The sequence below is a fragment of the Scomber japonicus genome, chromosome 10, assembly GCF_027409825.1.
Source record: "Scomber japonicus isolate fScoJap1 chromosome 10, fScoJap1.pri, whole genome shotgun sequence".
NCBI lineage: Eukaryota > Metazoa > Chordata > Actinopteri > Scombriformes > Scombridae > Scomber > Scomber japonicus.
The window spans coordinates 27,789,365-27,807,847 of NC_070587.1; positions in this window are offsets into that span (position 1 = coordinate 27,789,365).

The window sequence follows — 18,483 nt, forward strand, 5'->3', positions numbered from 1 at the left end:
TTGTTTTGGTCAGTGTTGATACTCAATTTATCATTTAAAGCCTCTGTGTGAGTTTGAGAATACTGTATGTGATTTATCAACTACTATAGTAGTATAAGAAAAGACAGCAGCACTTTATTAGTAACGCCATACTAATACTGAACAGAGCCTCCTTTGCTCCTAAAAGTAGTTTTTGGTTTCAGGGATTCCACAAGATGTTAGAAACATTCCTTTGAGATTCTGGTGTTCATGTTGACATGATTGCATCACATCAGACATTCATGCTGAAAATCTCCCTTTCTACCACATGGCAAAGCTGTTGACTAGGAAGTCCACTGAAGCACACTGAACTCATTGTAATGTTCATGAGAGCAGTTTGAGATGACCTTGCTTTGTGACGCAGTGCATTATCAAGCTGGAAGCAGCCATTAGAAGATGGTCAATTGTGGAAATTAAGGTGTGTTGGTACAAGGCAGGATCCCAGGATTCATGTTGTTGACCATCTGCTGACTCAGCAGAAATGAAGCTCCATCAGACCAGGTTATATTTTCCAGTCCAACTGTCCAGGTTTTCAAAAATAATGTTTTGAAGCGACATATTGACAAAATGTACTGTCGTAACTTGGGAAGTATATTATCTGCCTGTAATGGTGATAGCATCATTGTGATATGTATAAAGTGAACAAGGTTTAACCAGACGTATGCTTTTTGAACAGTTTCATATCGTTAACTATATATGCTAACTTGTAGCAGTAATTAATAGAAAGCTTGCTAAGTGCTGGTTTACTCACTTCCTTAGCCATCAACTGTTTTTATCTTTAGCCTTTACCTTCAACATGTGTACATTCAAAATTCAGCTAGACTTGATTGTTGTCTGTGATTTGTCTGTGATTATGTTATGTTTTTGATGTCAAGTTTCCTTTAGGGGACAATAAAAGCAACTGAACTGAACTGATCTGGGGAACACTTTTGCAGATAATGAACTTGATTACAGAAATACTGTGAGTAGTGCTAGCTTACAAAATCACTGTGTATGAGTGTGGTCTTCATTTTAAAGTCCATGACTGACTGAGTGATGAAGTTACCCGTTGGTCGGCTGAGTGCAGCTACTTCCTGTATCCGTTTAAAATCAAAAGCTCATGTTTCAAATGAAAGGCTCATTTTATTGCTTTGTACACTCATCATCCTCCACTCTCCAGGACAGGACAGGGCAAAAAGCTTGTCCTCATAGAGAAGGGCAAGATGATGTTACAAATGGGGAAAGCAGCACATACCTTCACTGTCTCTACTCAGAGACATTCATGTGTTGTTACTCACATGAAAAACGATGAGAAATAGTTGTTTGATGAAGGAAAAAGAGAGTTGAGAGAGATATTCAAACACTTACTTTTAAATGCACGTGGCCAATTTGAAGTTAGCTTGCAATTCTGAATCCGTTGCTGAAAAGAGGTTTTTAGACACAACTGGATAATCCACAAAGCTCTGTTCAGAATATCTGAAGGCCTGTTTTTTTGCCTGTCACTGACTCCATCAGCGTCCTCTGCTCAGCAGGCGTTGAAACTCATCCTTAGCCGCATGTTTTTTTTCAGCTTATGTCATTGTCACTATGATGGATCTCGTAGTTTTCAGAGCAGTAATAGAACTCACAGTCATGGTGTTGTTGCTGCGTTGCTGCAAACAGACTGCATGGTAACTGACCATCATTTTTCATTTTTATTAAGTGCCAGCTGTGATGACTGCAGCCCAGGATTGTTGTTTTTGTCTCAGATTCTTAATCAGAATCCTGCACATTCAGCTGAAATCCTCTTTCCTGTGATGGAGTGATCAGAGAGAGAGAAAGCAGCTGCAGGGAGAGCTGAAAACTTTAAGACCTCTGGGTATTTGCCGGAGTGACGGACTTCACCACAGGGTTGTTGTTGAGAGCCCGCTTTCTGTTCACTTACGCAAGACCTGGACACTGCTGCCATTTGAACTGCTCAGCCACTGTGGCCAAGTAGCATTGCATAACAGAGGGAGAGAAAGAGAGCAATTGAGCGAGAGAGTTAAAAGAATAACAAGTTCTCCTCCAGCACTTTCTGTATTGTTTACAGCAGCGGCACAAGTCCTGTGTAAGATGATAGTCTTAACAGGAGTAAGGGAAGGCGGATGTTTGGTGCACAGGCTCGGCTGTGGTACGGCTCACATGCTGGATGGGAACTTGGACAGTGTGGCTGCGCTGGTGCTCAGCCTCAGGTTACGCAACAGGCTGGTCGAGCACAACCTGCTGGAACTGTGGTCACGACAATGTGTGTGTCAGTCACTGTGTAATGAGGCAACACTTGTCTGCCCTGTTGCCACTCTGCATGTGCACAGACCATGCATGTGGCTGTGTCACAGTGTTCTCTCTCTGTGTGTGTGTGTGTGTGTGTGTGTGTGTGTGTGTGTGTGTGTGCCATGCTTTCTAATTATCTTGTTGCCATACAGCAACAGTGGAAGTGTGCCATCCCAGCAAGCATTTGACAGCCTCCACCGTGCAGAAGGAGGCTAAGTTTACTGTCAGGCCACATGAGCACTGAATTTCACAGTGTGCTATTATGGCTCAGTCACATTCATATCAAAGCAGCACTAGGATAACTATGAGCATGTATTAAAAGAAGTTATTTGGTACTAACTTTAGTAAAAATCTCCTTAGCATATTCTACAAAAATGCTACTAAATATTATTCAAGTAGCACCAAAAGGTCCAGCCACAACTTTCATTTGAAGTAATTTCACTCTGAGCTACTTGGTATGAGTGCATTTATTTATCTTGCTGTTAATGTTTTCCTAAATTATTTTCTACTTAAGTAATTGAGCATGTTTTTTGGTAGAAAGTAGTTTCAGTGAAAACTGTTGACCTTGTTCCTGGAAAAAGCACTGCTGTTTAATTTTGGAATCATGCAAACTGTTTTTATAAATACCATAAAAGAAAATAGATAATCAAGTAATCAAAGCTTTTAGCTTTTCAAAGTATAGTTAGCTGCTACTACTCTACAGGTGACTTTACCTTGTCTTTACTGTCAATTGTTCTCTGTCATTTGTCTTAAAGCCAATTAAAAGTTCTGTATATAAAATGATGTAAAAATGATGAAGCAATTTACATTTATTAAATGTTCTTGATTGCAAATGAGTGAATGGGATGTAATGGAACTTAAAAGTGAGACCTTCCCGGACTTTGTCTGTTGGACATATCAGCCTGTGGACTGATTTTATGTGAAGGACTCAGGCTGGATTTTCCACCAAAATCCAAGGGGTGTGACGATTTTGTGCCTCACTCATGTCAACAAATGACCAGGATCAACCACAACCAAAACTGTGCTATCCAAGTAGAAACACCCTGTGGATATTAGCTCTCCAGCTAATACCGCTGGTTGCCTCTGTCAAACAAAACACATTTCCACAATGACCAGTCACCCACACCTGATCACACGCAGCTAAAACATTATTTACTCAACAAAGGAACAGAAAACATAACTTAGCCATTTTGTTGACCAAAATTGGTTTAGCACATATTTCACAACAAAACAGCAGCAGGTTGCTCCCTGAGCAAGGATGTGAGCAAGATCAGGATTCTGACTGCAGCTCACTTAACAGCCACCGGTGTCACTAATGAGAAAGAATTTCAGATTCCTACATATTGAACCTTTAATGACATATTTTAGAGTAGTTTAGTTTAGCCTACACCTACATAAAAAGCTGGCATCCTTTAGCCATAGTTGGTACTTTTTGGTTACAACTGTGAAGGTTTTTTTTTTGTGAATAATTATTTGCACCATTGTTATATGCTGCTCATAAATGTACACATATTTTCAAATATAATGTAATTCAAGTGTCAGTTATGGTTCACGGTTATAGTGAAACCGTGAACCATAAAGGCCAAGGCTCTCCATCACTGCCTGTCTCCCACATGTGCACACATAGTGTATGAAACTCTGCTGTACTTGTGTGTGTTTCTATGTGACTGTGTTGTATCTATCCCAGTCACACAGTGCATAAAGAACATGTGTCTGCATTGTCACACGTGTCTGCCCTGTGTATATGTGTGTTTATCTGTTGCTGGGAATTGGGCCTGTGGAGACTGACAGGCCGTGGTGGATGGGCCCTCAAAGCACTGGGTATTTTTAGTTCCCAGGGATTATGTGTGGAGTTGTTTTCAATTTGCTATTGGCAGGTGAGCGGCTGGGCGGAGGCGTCTGCAGGGAACCAGACAGGCGGGAGCTCACATTCCCCCGCTGTAGATCCTTTTCTTTTCTTCTCTCTCTCTCTCTCTCTCTGTCTCTCTCTCTCTCAGTCTCTCTTCTTATTCTCAGACTTTTCTTTTATTCCCTTGTTCCCAACACATCCCTCCCTTCCCCCTGCCCCCCTCTCCCCCCCAGTCCTTGCTGTTTCCTTCATTTCCTCTTGGCTGCTGTGTGTCTGTAGCCGTCTGCTCCTATCTTCTCCACTCTTTATCATTCTTCCTCTGCTTTGTCGCCCTCACTCCCTCAATTTGTCCAGTTTCCTTTTCCATAAATCACCTCTATATACTGGACAACCATCTGACTCACTGTCACCACAAAGAGTTTTTTCTTTTGGGATTCTTTCATTGCGTGTCTTAACATTTGTTTCATGCACTGATTATTATTCTCAATAAATTAGTCAATATCTTCTTTGACTCTTCACAAATGAACGATATCATTAAAGTAGATTTCTTCCATGTCCACCACATTGCACAATGTCTCCTTTTTCACACAGTCAGTTTCATTTATGCATTCATCTAATCTAGACTGATAAACCTGTCTTCTCTTACTATTATGTTGATTTGTATGTAACATATCTTCTCTTGCTGTTGTTGTCCTCTTTCACATAACATGATTTTATACTTAAACTCACTCTCTCCTATCCTTCTCTTCCCCTGTGCATGTCTTACAGAGGTGGGAAATACTCAAAAGTAGGTCAAATAGTCAGCCCTGCAGACCAATATTTAGTCCCTGTTTCCATTCTGAAATGGTAAAAGTGATTCTGAGGTAGTAAACAGTTGCATCCGGTAATAAATCCTTTTAGTGAGTTTTGGGAAAATTTGCACAAACAGAAATAGTCACAGCACCATGCCTACTCTGAGGGGGGAAAAACACAGTGTCTCCTCATAAAGTACATACCATTTAATGTTACATTTTATTAATACTACATGTTTTGCTGTAAAGGTTTCCATGGTAACTGAAATGTTTAAATTATAAATTATTTCACAAAACACCCAATAATATCACCATATGTGTGTGAGGACAAAGAGATGATAATGATGATGATGTCGCTGCCAGAAGTCACTACCAGTGCTGTGGAGACACATGTGCGCATGTGGATTTCTTCATGCCAGTACATCTGCAAAAGCAGTCACAGCTGAATTCCTAACAGCTCAGGATCACAGCGTAATTATTTCACAGCAAATGTTTTCATTTATGTATTCCCACACTTTCAATCTGTTTTTGTTCAGCTCATGGTTTGAGCCGAATAATATGGCTGTCACCTGTTCAGGTCATTGAAGAGAACTGTGGTTTGGAAAATAAAATTGGGAATGGTAAGAACCCTTTCATGGACTAGTATTAGTAAAAAGAGCTGAAGTGGAGTACTGAAGCTGCCTAAATACTCACAAAGGGACTCCAAATGAAACAGTTTTAGCCCAAATTGTCTCTTCCTGTCTTTGAGGTCAGATGTTTGCCCACTGCAGGTGTCCCTCGCAGCTCTGGCCAGAACTATAATGACCCTTTCATGTTGCAACCTCCAACTCCCTGACAGTGCGTAAAGTAGCCCTGTAAAGTTGAGGCCAGCTGCAACTGAATCATTACATCTTTTCTTCAGAAACTGTGGAGTCCAGCTCACCAGTTTGGTCAGCTGCAACCTGTAACATATCCGCAACTTAGTTTATCTGTGGTCAGCTGAGGTTGGGAGGCTGCTGGGAGAGGGGTGGGGGCGTCCTGACATGAGGTCATGACCCCAGCTCCACAAACCTGCTGGATCCGATAACTAGTTCCAGTTAGAGAGGTAGAGAAACAGATTTAGCTGTGTGAAGGATTTACTTGTTGCCTTCCTCCTGGCATGTTAGTCTTCATCACAACATTAGATATTTATAAATTGGGATACTACACAGCACTGCATGTCAGTATATGTTCTTTAATGCATTTAAACAAAGACATTTCAGTTCTATTCTTACAGCCTTAGTCACGGTATGGAAGCCCATAAGGGACTTTATTTAAATGATCCTGTAATTTTCCACATGTGTGTGTTATTTGAATAAACATTAAAATGAAATGCAGTAATCCAGTTTGCCTTTTCATTTTCACATACTTGTATCACAATGGAAAAGCTGTTGACATTTAATTTGAAAAGTCATACCCTGCAGCACAGTTGACAATAATTAAATGCTAATTCAAATTTGATAATTAAAATGTAACTGGACTTTCCATTAATGAAAGAAACATTTCACTCTCAATAAAATGAGAAAATGCAAGTTTCTAACATTTTTAAATGTAGACGGCATTTGACATTCCATTAACCTGATGTGCAGTGGACGATATTCAAATGTGATAGGATCAGACCTAGGAGCTAAATCATTCATTTCACTGGATAATGTAAATGACATCAATACATAGTAGAGTGGTCTACTATAGTGATTTCTAAGATAGTTAATGAACCCTGAGGCAAAGGCAATATTAATGACACAACTATCCAAAGTACATTAGACCTGTTCAAATAAAACCAGGTGTTTGTCCCATCTCTAACAGACAGGCTCGCAAAATAATTTAAGTTATCCTTAAAATGGGTCTAAAATCACCACTGGCCCCCAATCTACAGCTACATTAACTTGTCACCACATGTCACTTTTCCATTTTAATTTGAATATCAAAGAACATCCATACAAGTATGTAACAATGAAAATGCACATTGAATTATTGCATTTTCATTTTCATTTTTACTCAAGTTATCATTTTTAATGAATTCCCCTATTGGCTTCCATACTTGAGCAACTTGCAAGAGACAGATAAAAGCGTGGTCAAAGTCAAAACAGCAATTTTTTTAATGTGAATGAAAAACACTGAATCCTTTTGATGCTCATAATTCATGGTAAATGAACAAATCTCACACAAACAGATCTTTGTCACTCTGCCTTCTTGTCTTTACTGATGTTCTTAGTTAAACATCATCCACACCAAGTACTGAGTGTAACTTTTACATTCAGCAAAATACAGTCCAAGTGCCCAAATGTTCTTGCTCAGCCAATAAGAACCACGGGGCTGAACTTGTGTGTGTGAACTTGACAATATCTCCAATCAGCCTTCAATGTTCATCCTGAGGAGAACAGTCTTACTTCAGCAGCTCTTTGGTAAACAGTAGTATATTATATTATATTATATTATATTATATTATATTATATTATATTATATTATATTATATTATATTATATTATATTATATTATATTATATCATATTATATTATATTATATTTCCTCTTTGAAGATAAGCTTCGGTCTCCTAGATAAAGTCTAATATTTGTTACTGCCAAACCATTTTGGCTGGAGTTTGTGTTGTTAATGGACTGTAATGTTTGTCTAGATCTGACCACACAGCAAATAGAATGAATTAATATATATATAGATATGTGTGTAATTGTCATGCTTATTATAATTATAGATACAAACAAAGCGATCCAGCTTGTTGATATTATATTTTGTTTTATTGCACAGTAAATATACATTACAGCAAGGATGACAGGTGTGTAAAGACCTGAGCATAGCTGAGCTCCTGTCAGCAGGAGCATCATTAAGATCTCATACAGATCTCACCATAGTAATCCTCTCTGTTCATTTAGTTGAACACAAATCATTCCTGCTGGAGGCTTTCTGACCAGTGTTTATCACCATAGTGTTTATCACTTAGACTAACTAAAGGCTAAACATCAGTGCTGCTGCTGGTTTTTGGTTTTTTTTGCTACTGCTTTAGTGTCATCTTGCTTTTTCCCAAATTCTTGGTCAGTGTAAGGTTCCTTTGTAGATAACAGCTTCCATATCTGTGGGCATGGGTAATCTGTGAAGATAGATTGAAGTGTTGTTGTGCTTGTGTGTGTAAAGCAGTAGTGAACATGTGCTGCTGCTGTGGTCAGGGTGTGCCCTGCCTGGAACACTTCTGCCTACATTTCATTTCATTTTACTGCATTCTACTGACTACTGACTACTGACTACTGCAAACATTACATTTCAATTGAAATGTAATTTTTAATATTAATGTTAAGACAGTTGCTCTGGATAAAAAGGACATATGCAGGGCAGCTGAGTATCAAACGTATGTCACAAGTGTTTAAATGCTACTTTAATCTGCTTTCATATTTTTATTTGACTGCTGTAATGTTTAGCACTTTGTGTTGTATAAATAAAATAAACCAGCAGGCTAATGACAGTAGATTGAATTGAAACACTTGTTTATTTGTTCAACCATTGGGGAATATCACTTGTTTTGACCATCTCATGCTTTTCTCCAAGTTGTGTTACTTACTCCCTTAGTGTCCTCTATCCTTTAACTCATGTTATCTACATGACAGAATCATGTATTACCTTTTAAACATCATTCCCACAACACATTTACATATTCACAAAACAATCAATCTTACAAATTGTGCTGTATATAAGAATTTAAGGGATATTTCAAAGATATAGCATGCATATATTCTCTAACTATATACATATACATACATACATACATATACATACATACATACATATATATATATATATATATATATATATATATATATATATATATATATATACTGTTGACAAACCTGGAGATACATGAATAATGGCAAATACCCAGTGCACCATAAAATGTGTACTTACCATGGAGTACTGATGGATGTACTGATAGAATCTGCAGGATGCTGTTTCAGGAGATTCCTCAATCTTCCCTCTAACAATCCTAACCTAACACTAATGTTTTAGGCCCTTTTTACTCTACTTTTTTACACTGCAAAGTGCTCCTGATAGACTAAACAATGCAGCAGCTCACATTAGCTACCTGACTAAGTATCAGATATATCCCAGCAACTATGTTACCCCCTGTTAGTTAGCTTACTGACATGTACCAGTAGCGTTAGCGTAGCCACATTTGGTATAGTGTTGTTATTGCTGTGTGAGCACAACAGGCTTCAGAAAGCATGAAGTAAAAGCAGCAATGCATGCTGGGTTTCTATAGCATGGTGCAGGTGAGGACATGAGCATGCACGCAGCAAATGAACTGAGATTATACAAGAAGACACTACCCAGCCTCACCCACTCCCTCAGTCTCTTTTTTATCCACACACAGGCAACAGCAAGGGTGGGAGTAATTAGATGAATTACCAAATTAATTTCCTAATGATTAAAAATGTCTTCCACTGTCAGAAAGATTCATGCTGGTCAAAAGACATTCCCGCCTAAAGTCCCATTCCATTCTGCTTTTCCTGAAATCTAAATTTGGGCATTTGTAAGCACAAAGAAGTTAGAAATGTACCTTTACATTCAGTTGTCAACGCTGCAATTCAACTGCTGTAACATAACATAACACAATAATCAGACACATAGAAGAGTGTTTAGTCTGTCACACAGAGACAAATGTAACACTTTTGTGTGTAGGCAGGTATATTCTTGAACTTTGGACATTAGCTACATTAGCATTAGGTTAGCTTTTCCCCCTGCCTCGCTCTGAAAATGTTCCAAAGATATTAAATAATTTCTTTAACCTGTTCAAAATACCCTGTGCATTTTTGACTCTTTGTAACAACTTACAAGACCATTTTATTTTTATTTTTTTTACATCAATATCAAAAAATACTTTTTAAATGCCTTCAGTAATGGACTCCTCTACCTCAGGAGTGAATAAAGCCAAAGCTGCTGCTTGGATTAAGATTGCTTCAAAAGGCAGTGGTTCCAAAACTGAGGACAGCCAGGAGACTTTAATGTCCTTCCAGGGCATATGCAGAATAATGACTAGTTTAATATACTTTAATTCTTACTACAAATGACCCCAATTAGAGATTATTTAAGACTGACTACTACAATCATAGGTTTCACTCCCACTAATATCATCTCCCCATGTGTAGCGTAGCTTAATGCTATTTTCACGTTGAATTTCATGTGGAAAACATGTAGCCTAGTAATGACAGATTAGCCAGAAGTCCAGCACTCAAAGTGGTACTAACTCTGTCATTGGAGAGCGGAAGAGGTCTGTGAAGCCAGTGGTTTCTGCTGACAAAGCCACCAGTCATAGACTTAGCAGGCCAGGGGAGTAGAGAGCAGCCAAGCACAGCACTGCTCACCCTCTCCCCTCAGGAAAGAAGCCTGCGTTTGATGGATCTTCATACAGGTTTCCTATGAACTGTGAGGTCCTTCAGGCAGGAAGACATTTAGGGTTTTATTATTTGAAATAGACTGGTCACTGACAGATGGGCCTCGATTTGCTTTTGGCTCACTACTTAAACTGTACTTGGGGGATTTATTATCGTACTGTGTTAATGTCATATGAAGGATCCTTAAAGACATGCAGCACGTTAGATCTCAAAAGCTTCCTGGAGGATTTTGTCCCATTGAACCCCATCACAGAAAAAAATACAATGTTAGACACTTTATATTCCTACACAGAATTAAAAATAGCCACAGTGTAGATAGAAAAGGCAGATCTGTGAGAGTGAAACTAATGTTAAAAGCAGACATCCTGATGAAACTTTCAGAATGAGATGTTTCTATATGGCTAGGGAACAGATAAGTGTGTGTTGTTGTGGTCAAGTCTGTTGCTGGAGTCAGAAACATGACGTCAATCTAAAACCAACATCTCATTCACTTCTTTGATGAAATGTTAAAGACAATGACAGACAGACAGCCTTGTCTGGCACACTGCATTGTGCTGTTTATTACATTACTATGCAACAGGCTGTCCAGTTAGACCACAGACAAGACTCATCGGAATACATGGGATGTTTTATTGGTGGAGAATTAGTAGGATTTGAATGAACAATGCTAGTGTTTCATTTTACAGCCAATGTAAAGAAATGTGCCAACACATTTTCAGTTGTCCATGTGAAAGAACAGATATACTTCATACTATAAATGAATGCATCTGATTAAATGTAATAGCATATGCTTATGGTGTAACAGACCCACATCATACATCAGCACTGAGGTTCAACCATGACCAGTTTTTCTCAGCCCTGCTTATTAGTGTCAACGTTGTACAGGAGTGGTGAAAACAACCAAATATCTTTTGTAATATATTCTGTTTGTGTATTAATTTATAAAACTGTTTGAGGGTATTAATAAGTGAGGGCAAGCAGAGTGACGGCAACTTGTTCCTTTGGCAAAAGAAAAAAAACCCAACCCACAATTCATACATAAACATATTATCTGTGTCACAATATGAGACTAGAAATCTGTGATATCTTATCTACACACAGTCAACAGAAGCCTGAGTTCAGTTATGGTACAAAGTAATACTGTGTGTACTTATGTATAATCATCTGTGTCATACATCTTGTAAAATTAAGATATTACAATGTCAGATTTATAGGAATTTACATGAAACTAGTGTTTACATTGTCATGTACTATAGATTTATGAGGAGTCATGTAAACAATTGGATGCAATTTGTAAGGGGGGGGGGGTTATTGTCATTGGAGGGTCAGATTTGCCTACTGTCATACATCCTTTTCTATATGCATAAAACCTTGATTTAAAACCACTAGGCAAACTATGGTTTCATAAATACTTGTACACAACTATACACAGCTATCTCAACCAAATAATCATTTTCCTGATCACTGAGATTTATTTGTTTAGCATATTTGCCAAAAGACATCTGAATATGCAGCTAAAGCTGAAGATTTGTGACGTTTTTTTGCAAGTTGGGTTTTTGTGTTCTTGTGTTAAACATTTGGTGTTGACAGAGAATAACTGTCATGAGATTTGGCAATTATTGCAGTAAACTGTATTCATAGAAGGCAGTGTAATCAGGTCCCCCAGCAAACCAGATGGTTGTAAATACAAATATAGGACACTTGTAAAACTATTTTATATCTGTTTTTCACACAAAAAAATCTCAATCTGAGACATTCTCTTCTAGAAAATCCTATGAGATGGAAACTTAACACCCTCTCTGTGAACCTCACTTCAAATTCTGGACATTTGAGGCCTTTTAAAAACAAAAGATCAAAATGTCTTCGGTCAGGTATGCAACCTTTTTAAGGAGCCATAAACTAAACATGGTGGTAATGTTCTAAAGTGTTAGCATGAAGCATCAGAGCCAAAGAACTGTAGGTGGATTTGTTCTTCTGTCTATGTTCTCATCATTTACCAGTTCAGTTGACCAACAGGGCAGCCACACATAGCTCTGTACTACTTGTGTTTTGTCCACATAGCACATGCTTTAGCGCTTTGCCATTGGTATGTGAGGTAATGGGAGTGATGAGTAATAAAGTGACTGATTACAGGAGTCAGGGGCCCTGTGTCGGCTGTGTGTGACAGCTCTCATGTGACATCAGCTTTTCTCTCAGAGGGAGAAACTGTATAAAAGAACAGCATCCATACTGGTGTGTGTGTATGTGTGTGTGTGTGTGTGTGTGTGTGTGTGTGTGTGTGTGTGTGTGTGTGTGTGTGTGTGTGTGTGTGTGCGCGCGTGTGTGTGTGTGTGTGTGTGTGTGACAGACCACAGCGGCGCCAGTTGTGCTGGATCATTTTCATGTCAAGTTTGGATAAATCAGTAGTAATGTGGGCTGACTGTGCTGCCTGCAGCAGTCATGCTTGTGCCCCACACCCTCAACCAACCCCGGAATTTCCCTGTGGATCTCACTTTACTAGAATACTCAAGTGTATTTCAACTGACAGTCCACTTACAGCACTGTCTTTACTGCTCAGCAAACTATGTATATTGAATATTATTTGTAAATATATGAGTACTTGTTATTTTTTGTGATAATCCATAATGAATAGATGACTTAATCAGCCTTTTACTAAAATGAAGCCTCCATCGAAACTCCAACTATCTCTTCATTGCAATAACTGTTAAATGAAATATAGAACACACTGATCATGATGTTTTTCTCCATACATGCAGACTGGAAGTCCGTGTAAAGTAAGAACAAATATGTGTTCTGAGTTTGACATACCACAGACAAGTGTGTTGTTAACCCACCCTGCCAAATTTGAATCATTAAAAAAAATCACCAAATATATGAAATTAGGCTTCAAAGTTGTGTAAAAATCAGCCTCTTTCTCTGCTCCCAAACACTGTGGGAGTGCCCGCCGAGTTCGCTGAAACCCCGCCCCCTACCGAGGGTCACCTGTCAATCAAAGTCACCACCTCTACCAGAAACATGGATGCTACGTCTGAGAGCTTTCTGCTGCTAGCTCGGCTGCTAGCTCAGCTAACTGGCTAACTGTAGACTGTAGTAGTAGTAGTGTGTGCTGAATGTATTTATACCTCTACAGCAGCAGGGGCGGGTTTATGCTAATCACTGCCGCGTTATGTAAAGCGTTGATTCATTTTACACACTGGCACTGAGTGCTGACATGCAAAGAGTCTGTATGTATGTTAATGTATGTGAATGATATGATCAGCACTAACATTGGCAACATTTTGTGTCGAGTTGTGAAGAGGATCATCCTCCTGGAAACATGTCTGATGCCATCGTTAAGCTCTGCTGCTAGCAAGGCTAACTGTATTAGTCACAGAGTGGGGTTGGGATTTCTATAGCATTTTATTCAATCTAATTCCAGTTCTGAATCTGAAACCACTTTGAATTCTTTATCAAATCTGTTTGGGTTTAGTTTTACTCAAAGATTCAGTTGAGATTGGTTGGCGGAGAATACAGAAACACGACTGTTTACAGTGACGGATCATGTTTACAAGCTGAGGAAACAACCTGAAAATGAAGCGAGCAGCATGTGAACTACTGATTACCAATGTATCACACATGGAAATATCAGCTCTAGTCTAATGACTTTTGCATGCTTTATCTTTCATGAGCTACTTGCTACAAATACTACATGGAGAACCTGAATATATGCAGGAGTGTTTCCCTCACTGGCCTGCACCACCAATAAGTAACTGTAACTGTAGATTGGGGTGTCCTGACTGTCAACAGGAGGGAAACTATAGGGAAAATGCCCTTTTGGTCAGTGTTGGATTTTCTTCTGCAATACCACGAGTGGCCACTAGGAAAAACCAGCATGTCTAAACCGCCGCAGTGTATCCAGATCTCTTCATACATCCATGATCAGACCACACAGATTATTTCAGTGGGTAAACTGAAACCTGCCTCACTCATAGGAAGTTGTAAGTCTGGGCTTCAGTGAAGGTTTTTAGTGTCTCATAACACTCTCAGGCTTTTCAACCACAGCAAGTCAGACAATGAAAATACAGAGTAGAAAAGCAGATATCAGTCCAACCCAAGTACTGTGCAATATCCGTGAATGTCCATCAGGTATAGCGGTTGTGTTTGTGTGTATGGGGTGTATGTGTGTGTGTGTGTACTCGTATGTGAATGTGTGTCTTCCATCCACAGCATGTGTCAGTGTGGCTGTAGCTCTGCTCAATGCAGCCAGTGTTGTACTAAAGCACAGCAGACTCATTCATGAGGCTGTGCAGCAGTTTGTGTAAACAGTCCTCCTTCAGCTGGTCCTCTGAGAGCTGGAAGTGTGACTTTCTCTGTTGACGGATGGGAAGTAAACGAACAAGAGCATCGTTAGTCTTGGCTCCTCATGCCTCTCCTGCTCACACTGCACACTGGTTAATGTTGGCTACTGATCAGCACCGGAAGGAACAGAGGGATTAAACATGTTGATGTGTTATTATGTGGAGTATGATCAAAGAACTGCTTTAGGGTTCATTCAGGTCAGTAGCTTCCCATAGAGGAGGAAGTATAGTTTTTGTTCTGGTTAAGATCAAAATCAACTGCTTTATTTTTTTAATTTTTTTTTAAATGGGACTTAATGGAACAGTTTTACTGGTTGGGAGATATACTTGATATCTTCCCAGAGTCAAAAGAAGAGAACATTTTGATTTTGATGTAAACATCTTGAAAATGTTTAGCCTAAATTAACACAATGATTGGAAATGGGGCTAAATCACCATCAGAAGGTTAGGTGAACTATACATTGTAAAAACTTACCAGGATTTTAACAGTAATTAACTGGCAGCAAGTGATAAGTAACTACAGTAGATGACATGTTACTATAAACAGTTAATATACTTAGTGTAAAATAAATGACAGCACATTAAGTTTACTGTGATTGTATTAATGTAGCAGTATTGTAACTGTACAATGAAGCAGTCATTTAATGATACTGTACTCAAAACCACAGTAAATCCTAACTGTGAAATGAAACACAGTATTAGAATGATAGTGTATGTATTGTTAGAGTAGCTGTACTCTACTGTCAAATAAAATACAGTCATTGACAGTTACAGCACCAGGCATTTTACAGGAAATTAGAATTAGATCACTCATGTAATGCTCTAAAATTTAAATAACACTTTTAAATTTATTGAAATTAAAAATTGACATGAAAGAATAAAAAAATAAAATATACAATAAACAATCTCTTCAATCAACAATCTGTAATTATATACATCTACATTATACATAAATTCCTTATACTGTATAAAAGTGTGCAATGTTCCTGAGCTGTGGTGTTGTACAGTTTTATAAGAGTCCCCCAAGTCACATGGCTGAATGGTTCTTACCCATCCTCCTTTGCAATATAAATCTGATCAGCTGACCAAACAGCACAAAGCATTCTGATGTGTAGACCAATATTTACTGACCAATAGTGTAGTCAGTTTCATTTTCTTGTATTTGCTGTGCATGCTTCATCATAAAAGCCAAACGACTGCACGGACATCAACTTAACACAGTAAATAAAAATAATGTCAGTTTCCAGTTCCTATCTTATTTTTGAAAACCTTTACCATGTCCTCATCAGGATTAACATAGACTTTACTGTGAGTGATTACTTTTGAATTGACCTTACTTTTTTAACCATCCTTATCATGATGATGACATATGGAACATATTAAAATACTTAACAGATCGACGGGCATATAGACACTAACTACATCAACCTCTACATCCAGCTGTGTAACATCTGGAACACACTTATTTCATACAGTTTGGTGGTAGACAATAATCTTCTTTGCCTCATTCTCTATCAGACCTAGCATTAGACTAATTCATTATTAAGTTACAGAGGTGAAAAAGTCAGAGTGATACACATGTTAAAGTGCTCGGACATGCTCTACTAACACAGAGGAGACAAAACTAACATCCATGATGTTAAGGCATGGTGATGAGTGAGATTTATAACATAAAGCTGTTTCAGTTTAACACAATGCTAATCAGAATAATTATGGGTTTCTTTTACGACTGAGCTGCCAGAGATCAATGTTAATAATTTAACTACAAAAACTAGCTCAGTGGAATATCTGCTGTTCTTCTTCTCCTTCTTCTACTGTGTATTAGCAGTCGGCAGACAGCTTTCAGTGCATAACTGCCAACTACTGGATTTTATCAGTTCCACAGGGTAAACTATTTACAGCCTATTTACACCCAAAGTGCTCCCATTCACAACATTGTCCATTCTATAACCCAGAAGCAAGAGTCTAAGTTTGTGTAAATCCCTCCCTCAGTGTTTCATCCAGCTTCTCTCCAGACATGTCCACAACATTCAAGAATCTCCTGGCAGCTTTCAACACCATCTTAATCCTTTCTGACTTCTCCATGTATTTCAACAGCATAATTGATAACCATGGAAATGAATGCCAAAAAGCCTTTTTCTTTTGTCCATGCAGATCATTTGTTCAGCTCCATTCCTTTCCTGCTTCAGTTCCTTGTGTACCGCCATCTCATCGTTTCTCTCCACTCACTTCACAGCTTCAGATTAGACAAACCCATTTCTTACTCACTTTCACTTCTTTCATCCTTTTTGGAAGCTGTGCTAGCCCTGTATAGTACTTTGCAGGCACTTTGCTTGGTCTTTACAATCCTACGTCATGTGACTGGTCTCCATACTGCAGCAACATGTCCATATTCCTGACAGCAGAAACATCTGAGAGCAGCCCTCTCATATGGTCTCACCTTGTAACACATAATCCAGTCTTCTGAATCTTTTCATTCTTCCTGTTTTCAAATTCATCTTCAACCAGCTCAAAAAACTCAGCATCTACTGACAGTGGAACACTATTTATTATTTCTGTCTTCATTGGCCCTGGTCCAATTTAGAAGCATTCAACACAGCTGTGATCTTTATATATTCAGAGTTTTTAATCCCAGACACAGATACACAACCCATTCTGACCATTCACGTATAGTTATCATGACCAACTTAACAGCTCTCACTTTTTCTTCAACAAACTTTTCAACCATATGTGGATTCTTGAAAATGCCATCCACTCTAGTCATCGCTAACATTCTAACTAGATATGTCCTCTTTTTCCTCACTGGAATCACTTGAACACTTGATGAATTCTTCTTGCATTTCTGTTCTATCCTCATTTTCAATTTTGCTCTCAGATTCTTGATTTGCTGCCATTACCACCATCATCATCCTCCTAATCCACCATGTCTGGTGTTAGTCAGAACTGAGTGTTGAAGACTCTTATGGCTGGGACACACAGGCTGTGTGAGCAGCAGTGTGTGCATTGTGGAACTTCTTTGATTTCAGTACCAATGTTTGTTAGTTGCTTCTGCAGCACGTCATCCAGAGATCCGGGCTATCGCCTATTTGTTCTCTGCAAAAACTGTCAGTGAATGTCAGAAAAATAGGCAAGTTCATGTTGACAAAATGCATGCAACATCACACCTTTCACTGTAGTTTCAATGTGATAAATAGACTGTACTTATATAGCACTTTTCTACACTTTTTGACCACTCAATTCACTTTTACGCTACATGTCACACTCATTCACACACTGATGACAGGAGCTAACACACAGGGAACCAACCTGCTCATCAGATGGAGACTAACATTCACACACATTCACACACCATTGGAGCAGCAACAGCAGCAATTCAGGGTTAAGTATCTTGCCCAAGGAACTATAAACAGTCTATGCCAAGGACACATGGACCTGTGGACTGGAGGAACCGAGAATCAAACCGCTTTACCTCCTGAGCAACAGCTGCCCTGTTATATATCTGTAAAATAAGTCACAGAGTAGAAAAAATACAAAATGACATCACTGAAGGTCAGCTTGTGTGGTGTAGTCTAGAGGACTTCTTGCTCACTCCTGCTCACTGTCTGTGATATTAGAAACTCCTGCCTGTCTCAACTTGATATGTTTCTTATATGTTATCAGTTTCCCTCCTGACAATTAGTTTATAGGTTTATTTTCTGTTTGTTTGTTATATTGTGCAAGCCATAGCAGTTCAGTGACTAGCACATACAACCAATCAGACTTCACGGAAAGCCTGTCATGACCTGATCAATTCTTTAATT